Source organism: Onychomys torridus, chromosome 18 (assembly GCF_903995425.1).
Source record: "Onychomys torridus chromosome 18, mOncTor1.1, whole genome shotgun sequence".
In the NCBI taxonomy this organism is placed as follows: Eukaryota; Metazoa; Chordata; class Mammalia; order Rodentia; family Cricetidae; genus Onychomys; species Onychomys torridus.
In genome coordinates, this window is record NC_050460.1 from 934,485 (window position 1) to 945,822 (window position 11,338).

Consider the following 11,338-nt stretch of genomic DNA (forward strand, 5'->3'; position numbering starts at 1 on the left):
CCTTTCCCTATGCCAATAGAAATAGTTCAAGACTGTTTCCCACTTTCTTTTCTATCAGGCTCAATGAATCTGGTTTTATATTGAAGTCATTGATCCAACTGAAATTGAGTTTTGTGCAGAGTACTGAGTTTGGATCTATTTTCATCAACAGGCAGACATCAAATTTTACCAACATCATTTGTACATGTTTCTATCTTTTTTTCTAATGTGTGTTACTAGCTTCTTTGTATAAAAACCAGGTGTCTCTAGGTGTGTGGACTTCTGTCTGGGTCTTCAATTCAATTCCAACATGTCTGTTTTTATGTCAATACCTGCTGTTTTTATTACTATAGCTCTGTACTACAATTTGACATTGGGGATGGTGGGACCTACAACAGTGCTTTTAGTGTTCAGGACTGTTTTATCTATCCTGGGGTTTTTGTTTTTTCAATACAAAGTTGAAGATGGTTCTTTCAAAGACTGTAAAGGACTGTGTTGGAATTTTTATGGGGATTGCACTAAATCTGCATATTGCTGTTGGTAGGATGGCCATTTTCCTTATGTTAATTCTACCAATCCTTGAGCAGCAGAGATCTTTTCATCTTGTGATATCTTCAATTTCTTTCTTCAATGACTTGAAGTTTTTAATCATATAATTCTTTCACTTGCTTGGTTAGAGTTACCTCTAGATATTTTATATTATTTGAGGCTATTGTGAAAGGTATTATTTCCCTGATTTTTTTTTTTATCATTTGTATATAGGAATGCTATTTATTTTTGTGAGTTAATTTTGTATCCATCTACTTTGCTGAAAGTGTTCATCAAATGTAGAAATTCCTGGTGGAAATTTTTTTCAGAACAAAAAGGTTGTATTTTCACATATCAGGTGCAGTGTAGCTAGCTATGAGGCAGGTTTCCTAGCTCCCAGCATCCCTGGTGGAATTTTCAGGGTCACTTACATATACCATCATATCATCTGCAAATGAAGATACTTTCACTTCTTCCTTTCCAAATTTTATCCCCTTAATCTCCTTCAATCGTCTCATTGCTCTAGTCAAAATTTCAAGTACTATAGTAAATAGATATGGAGAGAGTGGACAGACAGCCTTGTCTTGTTCCTGGTTTTATGGAATTGAGTTTCTCTTCATTTAATATGATGTTGGCTATGGGGTTTCTATAAACTGCCTTTATTATGTTTGGTTATGTCCCTTTTACCCCTAATCTCTCCAGGAATTTTATCACAAAGGGAAGTTGGATTTTGTCAAAGGCCTTTTCTGCATCTAATGAGATGATCATGTGTTTTTTTCTTTCAATTTGTTTATATTGTGTTTATATTGATTTTCATGTATTGAACCATCCCTGCTTATCTAGAATGAAGCCTACTTGCTCATGGTAGATTATCTTTTTTAATGTGTTCTTGCATTGGGTTTGCAAGTATTTTTATTGAGTATTTTTGCATCTATGTTAATAAGGGAAATTGGTCTGCAATTCCTGTAGCTGGAGTTTTCTCCAGTCCTGCCCAGGCCTGCAGCTGCTTGGACCCAAACAAACACACAGAGGCTTATTTTAATTAAAACTGTGTGGCCTAATGGCTCAGGCTTATTGCTAGATCTTACATCTTAAATTAACCCATAATTCTTATTTATGTTTAGCCACATGGCTTGGTACCTTTTCCCAGTTCTGCCTTCACATCTTGCTTCCTCTGTGTCTGCCTCGTGACTCCTGACTCAGCTTTCCTGTTCCCAGAATTCTCCTCTATGCATATTCTGCCTATACTATACTTCCTGCCTGGTTACTGGCCAATCAGCATTTTATTTATCAACAAAACCAGAGCAATACATTCACAGCATACAGAGTGATATCCACAGCACTTGCCCTTTTCTCAGAAAGTGCTTTTATCCACAGAGCCATCTCAGTGGCCTGTTTACCTCATTATTTTGAGACTAAGTCTCACACTGATCCTGGAGCTCACTACTTGGCTAAACTAGCTGATCAGAAAACTCCAGGGATCCTCATTTCCTCTCCCACATGTGCTGGAGTTACCTGAATGTGCCATCACTGGCTTCTTTTTAAACACTTGTGTGCTGAGAATCTGAAATCAGGTCCTCATACTTGCATAGAAGTACCACACGGATTGAGGCATCTCCTCATCCCCCTTTTATTTATTTTTATTGTGCTTGGCATCAAACTCAGGACCTGACTCAAATTAGGCAAGTGCTTTATCACTGAGCTACATCCCCAGCCTTGATCTTGGGGATGAAAATCAACAACCCAGTTTTCTATTATGGAAATATTTTAATTGAAGTAACACAATTGTATGATGAACCTGTGTGCTGGCTTCAGCAAGGTTCATCCAACACATTTCTTCTTAATATGCTCTTCACTCTCCTATTGAAATTGAAATCTTTGAAGTGAATCCTAGGCAGGCCATCATTTTATCTTCATTTAACAAAAGAATGATCGTCTTGACTTACTAAGCCCAGACCAGGGAGGAGAAGGGGCATGCTAGTTCACAGTTGGGGCATCTGTGCTCTGCCTGGACTCTGCCAGGTACTTAGCTTTGAGTTTCATTGCTAGTCTTTCACCACCCCAGAGCGGGGAAGAGTTGTTCTCATTTTTTCCTGAAGTTCTAGGAGGTGAAATGAATTGCCAGAGGTCTCACAGCTAGGGAGTTATACAATAGGAACTGCTTTTTCTTGGTCTTTTAAAGCTTGTCCCTTAGCCATTGCACAAAAAATGGCTCACTCAAATCTCACTTTTGATTAACTCAAAATTGACAGAGTGGAGATCATTACATCTTGTTGTAGGTAAATCACATTTTACATTTTTACTTAGGGGAAAGATTTTACAAAGGGCATGGTCACTGTGAGTGCTTATGATCATTTTATCACTTATGTAAAGGTGCTATAATAGAAAGACAAAGGAAAAATATGGCTTTGTACATACTTCCCTTCTGAAAACAAGCCTTTAAGGCATGTGATGTGAATGAAGGAATTATTTTTGCATAAAACAGTTTATTCTACTGCTTAGTGCCCTGCAGCTGGAAAGTTTCTCTGGTACCACCAAGCCCCTGCAGTCCTGTGGCCCACTTATAAAATAATCACCTAGAAGCTTATGTTAATTATAACTGCTTGGCCATTAGCTCAGGCTTATTACTGACTAGCTCTTATACTTAAATTTACCCATTATTCTTATCTATATTTAGCCATATGACTTGGTACCTTTTTTCAGTTCTGCCTTGTCATCTTGCATCCTCTGTATCTGGCTAGTGACTCCTTTCCGGCTACAGTGGCTTTAACTCAATTCCTCAATTGGAAAAATTTATGTAGAAACAACCTTGGCTTTGAAGTCATGTGGATTTGTTTTATGTGTGTTGGTTCCTTAATGTCTTGGGGCAGTGTCCATGGGCAAGTTACTCAGGTTCTGGATATCAATTTTTTCATCTATTATGAAAGTTAAGGGCATGCATGAAAGTCTGAGAAGCATCAACTCTGTGAAGAGGGCAGAGCAGATGGGATACTCCACTTCCTTCCTCTTTGTCTGTACTTCTATGTATTTTGAGGTTTCCTTTCCCCTGCATTCCATTTACACTCCATGCTACATGGTGAAGGCTACATTTATAGTCATATATCTGGAATTTTTTCATTTAACATTTGTGCTGGCTTAGCTTCCACTTCTTCACTCTCTTTCCTTCAAATTTTAAGTGACAAGAACTGGTTACTACTATGTATTAATTTCATAGATTATTCTTACTGCATTTCTTCATGTAAGCTGACTGAAGCTCTTTCAGGAAGTTAGTAGGGAATAAATGATCTGTCCTATCATTGAGTGTCATATTCTTTAGAGGATTATGAAGCAGTATGTACTTCCCTAACCACACCACATTCTAGTCATCATTGTGTTGTCAGTTTCAATTAAAACTGAGAACATCTGATGAATAGATGGAGTGGCCAGAGAAAGGTAGGGTCAGATTGGCTAATGGGCATTTTGACAGCCTGGCATCATCTTCATACCAATTTATAAGGATGTTTTAATTATTCTGGAAACTCTCCTTGATGCCCTCTCCAACTGCCTCCTATTAAAAAGTCTTCTTATCAGCACAATCAAAATTATCAATGATTAAAATGTCATAAACTTCTCAATTCTCTGCTGGACTCATGCTAAGGTTTTCATAGTCTAAGATGAAAGCTGATTTTCTGGTTGCCATTGGAAATGGTTTAGACCTTTTCAAACACTGAATAAGTTCTTCAGGTCAATGCAACACATTCATGTTGTGACTACTGAATGCATCAAATTGGATTAAGTACTCTTTTATACAGAACTAATAAGAACATCTTGTCAGAAATTGGCACATTATTAGTTGTCACAGGTAGGATTACACAAAAAGGTTAGATTTCCATGTATGCTGTGTTGAGATCAGCTAGGAAGACAGAAATTTAAGGGGATGTGGAAAGGGAAAGGAACCTTCACTGTTGAGTCTGGTTCCTTTTGGCAGCTGGGAATGAGGAATCTCAGCATGATCAACATTTTCTATGAAGGCTGATGACCCAGAGGACCATACTCCTTGTATTTGGACATTTTAAATTAAGAATATTAAATTAAGGCTGGAAATATGGCACAATGTTTAAGAGCATCTCCAGAAGACTTGAGTTCAGTTCCCAGCATCCACATCAGTTAGGTGACTTTCAAATGACTGTGACTCCAGCTCTGGGAGATCTGCTGATCCCCTCTCCTGACTTACACACACACACACACACACACACACACACACACACACGCACACACACACACTCATGAATATAAAATAATAATAAACCCTGTTTAAGAAGAAACTGTATATGATGGAGTATGGCCTTAATTCTTTCTCAGTTATTGTCTAGGAATCTCATGAACAAAACTATTAATATTGTTTATTATAAAAACACTTAGGCTTTCCATGCAATCCATGCCATTTAGGGTGTTACCTTATCAGCCATCCCATCTACCACAGGAAATGTCTTATGATCTCACTTAAATTCCTTAGCAAGCCTTCAAAGAGAGTTCCAGAACTCACCTAACACATAAATATGGCTGCTATGAAGACAACTGAGTATGAGTGATTTTCTTGAAAAGCTCATACAGTTTGAGTATATCTCATTCTTTTCCAAGTGCTTCTCTTTCTACTAACCCTGTTAAATCTATGTTAAACATTGTTCTGGATAGACTCAAACTCTACTTCATACAGGCTGAGTCTGAAATTATCTTCTTCAGCAAAGTGAAGAATATTGGATTGCCTGAAAAATAATTCTTCAGGTTGTTACAAGTGATAGCTGTGGCCATCCAGTTCTGGTCCCACTATTGCGCCCAGTATGACTCAACTACATTTAAAGTTTACTTAATTTTGACTGTGTTGAGACCTAGGGAATATGATAAAATTAAGCACACAGGGAGATGGCTCAGCAGTTAAGAGCACATATTACTCTTCCAGAGGATCCCAGTTTGGTTGCTTGGTTTCCAGCACCCATACAAGTCAGCCTGCATCTGCCTGTAACTCCAGTTCCTGGGGATCCAATATCTTTTTCAGGCTTCTGTGAGCACCTGCACGTATGGCATACACACACACACACACACACACACACACACACACACACACATACACACACACATACACACACACACATAAATGAAAAAGTTAATTTTATAAATAAGCTTGTACTGTGTACACATATGCATTCTCTCTGTCCATTTCTCTCTCTCTCTCTCTCTCTCTCTCTCTCTCTCTCTCTCTCTCTGTCTCCTCCACCTCACATACACATACACAAACATACACACAAATTTCTTTACACTAAAAATTAACCAGAAGAAAATTGTGATTTTAGAGTATTAAGGAGAATTTTGAGGTTATGAATCAGGAAGCCATTACTGTCCCTAGTGTGAAATGATAAACTTCAAGTCCCACAGTGGAAGGTGGCAACTTTCATATCCACTCCTTTTGTTCAGAGAGTAGTACAGGAGCAACCGTTCTTAGAAGCCTTGAAATTAAAGGGTTGAGGTAAAACAGAAACAAATTTCCAGAATTTCATCTGAGGCAAAGCTAGATGGAAATGGGAAAAGATTTGTTGGAGAAATACCAGCAGGAGAAGGAAGTAGCTCGCCTGTCTGGTGCCTAGGCCAGTCTTCCCTGTGTGTCATTTCCTGGCTCCCTAAGATCCAAATAGATGAGATCTGGGTGTAGTTAGATGATAGAGACAAGGATGTGTAGTCAAATTTCAGGGTCTTTGAGAAACACAGGCTGACTGTGCACTATGCCTGTGGATCAGGCACCTGGCAGCATTCATCAGAGGACAGTCTCTACTCTACATGCTATTGGCTGAGTGCTCCTGTGCTGTCTGTTTTTCTGAAAGGTGGGGTCAGCTGTAGTGTCTAAGTGGGTCTTACTCAGTACGGTCTACCTCTATCTGTACTGAGATGAGTCATGCCTTTGCCTTGTAGTGCAGATCTGTATCACATGCTTCAGATTTGGTCCATCTTTCATTGAAAAATGGCATGGGAGGAAGAACACTGTTGAACTTCAGACTTGATCCTTATTCAGCCATTCATAAATGTTGTAGCCTTGGATCTGTCAGTGATAGTGGGAGACACAGTTTGTTGCTGTGTTGGAACATGAAGAGTTCCCTTTAAGGACTTTCATTCAACTGACCTTTTGTTTAGGAAACTATAGTTTTCAGGTTTTTATTTTTTTATTTTTCTTTTTTTCTTTCTTGTGTGTTTGAGTAGCCCAGACTGATCTGGAGCTCACTAGATAGCTGAAGCTGGCCTCAAACTCATGCTGAACCTTCTGAGTGAAAGGGCCATTGTAAGGGCCCCCCCAGCTCTGCTAATTGCAGATTCAGTGGAAAATACTGCACTCTGCCCCCACGCCCCATAACAGAAAGTTAGCCCATCATGATCTGCTAACAGGATACTTGCAGGATGACCGCCTGCGGTTGTGCTTGCAAGATAATTGCTTGAGAAGAATGCTTGCAAAATAACCCCTTGCGAGATAAGCTTGGAATTCGTTTACCCACCCAGACTCTGAGAAAGACCACGGAGACATCTGGCGTCCAGATGTCTACACTCTGGATGACCCCACTCCCCTGCCCTGATAGAACCGCCTCATAAAAGGCCTGCACGCCTTAGACTCGGGGTCACCGGCTACTTCTCGTGCTGGTGGCCCACGAGCTTGTGCTAATAAAGCTTCTTTTGTGACCCGATATCGGAGTGGAGCTCTCTGTTTTGTACGTCGACCCTAACATGAGTAATGAGATTACACACATGAGTCTGCATACCTCAATTAAAGCTTGGATTTTTTTTTCCTGTTTTTTTCAAGACAGGATTTCTCTGTGTAGCTTTGCACCTTTCCTGGATCTCTCTTTGTAGCCCAGGCTGGCCTCAAACTCACAGAGATCCGCCTGCCTCTGCCTCCCAAGTGCTGGGATTAAAGGCATGTGCCACCGCCGCCCGGCAAAGCTTGGGTTTTAACTTATGTCCTAGAGAAGAATTTCAGGATGAATTATAGAAAGTAAAGTATAGTAGAACAGGCCCATAGGGTACAGGAAATTGGCTCAAACCAGTTGACAAGGCATGTACATATGAACCAAGCTGGAGTCTGCCTGAGGGCCTAGCAACAGGTGCTTTCAGAGTTCCTGATTGTGTGCAGCCAATGAAGGATGACCATGCAATGCCACCAGATTGGGACACAGCTTGGCTACTGGGAGGAGGGTATATAAGGCCTTCTTCATTATTGAATAAATGAGTCTGCTGTTTGCCTTCAACTGACTCCCAGTGTCTGTATTGTTGATGCTCTGCCTTCTCACTCCCACCCCCGAGGGAGCTGTTAGGATCCCCCAACAGTAAAGTTTTTTTTTTCCCTAGAAAGAGGTAAGAGAAAAGGCTATTATTCACTTTAGACTTAAGCATCAAGAGAGTGGTGAGTGGTGGTGGTAGTGGGCATCAAGTTATTCTAATAGGTGCCCAGACCTTAGCACAACTGATGCCATGTTAGGTTTACCTTTCTGACCTTAAAACCCAGCCATGTAGGCCCCAACATCTGCCAAAACAGGAGCAAAGACATAATCCATCAAAGATCTAGACCATAATTCCAGAAAAGTCCTAAATGTATTAACCTTGCTTTTTGGCTTCTGTAGTTCTGCTTCTTGCTAACTGAAATATGACAACCAGGATGTGGTTTTTGCACATAAAAGATAAAGGGCTGTAAGGCTTGGGTCTGGATTATTTGGGCGATTTCTCCATGCAGTTATCAGCCAGCAATAAAGACTTTCTTTTTGTCTTCAAAAGTGTCTGAGTGGTGGTCTCTGGTGAGCTTACCTCACATGATTATGGAGTCACAAGATCCCCATAGACACTGGAGTCTCAGATCCCCTCTAGAACAATAGAATGGGAAACAGACAGGTCCTAGGGGATATGCACCCTGAGATGTTCCAGAGCCCTATAAATGTCTTGTGCCTCTATTCTGATATCTGCACCCTTAAATGGGAAATTATAGAAAGTCACCCAAATCTGTCACCTCTGGAAGTAAGTCTGTTTATGGCAGCTTTTGATAAGACACTTAGGAAAGACTGCACGTGGTCCTAATGCTGGTGTTCAGGACCCATGTGAAATGTCAGCAACTCTGGTTTAAGTCTGTGTGTGGGCCACATCTGTGTCTCTCTCTGTGTGATTCTGTCAGTTCTGTTGGTTGGGAAAACAGACATAAAATGGAAGGGGAAGTCAGCAGTTCCAAGACACTGTTGAAATACATGTTAAAACGCTTCAAGGAAAGTTTTATAGATGAGGATGGGTACAGTGTAATTTTTTTCCTAGAAAACTCTGGATTCTCTGTGAAATTGTTTAGCCCTCTTTTAGAGTAGGGTGGCCCAGTGAAGGCTCTCTGGACCCCCAGATGGTTTAGGCCATCTTGAACATTGTGACTAGAGACCTAGGCCACATCTACCAGTTTCTTTATATTGACCAATGGGTTTCTCTGGAGCAGGATCCACCTCCTGGCATAAGATTTGTGCCTTCTTCTTGGGAACCCAAATCCTCTTAGTTTAGACAAATCTAAACTCCATCTGTTTTCTCAGTCCCACCAGAGGAAGATGAGTTTCCTCCTTCATATATCCAAGTGTGACCTCAGGCAGCATCCAGGGAGGAAGTAGCTCCCTTGGTTGTGCTTGGGTAGGGAAGAGATAGTTTCTTCTACCTTTGGTTTCTTTCCCCTCTACACATGTAGAGTAGCTCTGGCTAAGGGTGCTTTTGGAGGAATTTCCCTGAGGCAGAGGAAGCCCCCACACTTCCTCTAAAAGAGATGCCCACAGAAGGCCCAAGACCAGAAGGTCTTCCCTTTACTGTCTTCATGATTTATGTCTTCTTTTCAACCAATGATCAGCTAAATTGGAAAACTCAGAACTCACTATTCTCTGAAAAAATCTCAGATACTCATTAGTCTCTTCAAGACTCTCTTTTACACCCACCATCCAACCTGGGATGATTGTCAAAAGCTCACTCTTCTTCATGTCAGAGGAGTGAGACAGGATCTGGCTTCAAAGTAGAAAAGCCACCCTCAGGCCAGGCTGAGGATTGCTTGGGGACAATGTAGCCTAAATAGAGTGGATTTTCCCTTCTTCCTGTAAGGGGACTACAGACAATTTTTGCTAGGCTCTTTTAGGGAAACTGGAGGCAGCTGCTAGAAAACCCACCAATCTTTCTTAGGTAAGTGAGGTCATACATGGGCCCCAAGAATCGTCCTTTGGGTTCCTGCAGCACATCTGAGAGGCTTATTGAGTGTTCACCTCCATAGACCTAGACACACCAGAAAACCATGGTGTAACTGATATTGCTTGTGTTATGCAGTCAGCCTTAGACATTAGAAAGAAATTTCACAAGTTATAAGTGTTTGAGGGGGTCTCAGTCATTGTTCTATTGGTGTGAAGAGACACTATGACTATGGCAACTCTTACAAGAGAAAGCATTTAAGTGAGGGCTTGCTTACAATTTCAGAAGTTTAGTCCATTGTCACCATGGCAGGGAGCATGGTGATATGCATGGTGCTGTAGTAGCAGCTGAGTGCTGCATCCTGATCCACAGGCTGAGAGGGCCAGACTGAGCCTGGTGGGCTTTTGAAATCCCAAAATATTGCAAATTATTTAGAAGGTTTATAATAGCCACAGCTTTGTAGAAGAAAAGCAGAATAAAAGATTGACCTGAGCAGCAGTGGGGAGTGCTCAGGAAGACTGATAAAAGAGGTCCTAGAGGAAAAGCTAGAAAGAAGCTAGAAAAGGAGAAACATGATTATTGGGAGAAAAAATAACACTGGAAGAATGGATGCCCAAATCAAAAGATGGAAGAAGGATGCCCCATCCTCTATCTGGGGCTGGGGCTTCAATCTACTGAGGCCCCAGGTGTGGTGGTATTGTGTTCCCCAAGATATTGTGTACCCTAATAAATTTATCTGTGGTCAGAGAGCAGAACAGCCACTAGACAGACATAGAGGCCAGAAAATGGTGGCATTCACACCTTTAATCCTAGCATTCCAGAGGCAGAAATCCCTCTGGATCTCTGAGTTCAAGGCCACATTGGATACAGCCAGGCATGGCGACACACGCCTTTAATCCCAAGAAGTGATGGCAAAAAGCAGAAAGATATATAAGTCGTGAAGAACAGAAACTAGAAACATTTGGCTGGTTAAGCATTTGGTGGTTAAGCTCTTAGACTTTGAGCAGCAGTTCAGCTGAGATTCATTTGGTATGAGGACTGAGAGGCTTCTAGTCTGAGGAAACAGGATCAGCTGAGGAACTGGCAAGGTGAGGTAGCTGTGGCTTGTTCTGTTTCTCTGATCATCCAGCATTCACCCCAATACCTGGCTCAGGTTCAATTTTATTAATAAGAACTTTCTAAGATTCCTGCTACACCCAGGAGCCCAGGGTAACAATAAAGGTGGGGAGCAAGTTTGTTATATTCTTGTTGATACAGAAGCAGCCTACACAGTCCTGAAAGGGCTGCTTGGACCACTGATGTTTCAACAGACAGCTCTCTAAGGGGCCACTAGACAGATTTTCTTTCCCTGGATGACTTCTTGGACAGTGAATTTGGTACTTGGTCTTGTGATCCACTCCTTCTTAGTCATGCCAGACTGCCCCTGTCACTTAACTGGGAGAAACTTACTATAAAAATCTATAGACCTCCATATCCTTTGAGGAGGCCACTGCCCACCTTACTTTGAATAAAACTTCAGCCATCAACCCAGCCAGTCTACTGCAAAGTGATAACCCAATAGATCCCCTCCATGACTGTGTGGAAGTGACTGATGAGGTCATGACAATGAGACCTGACCTAACAACTG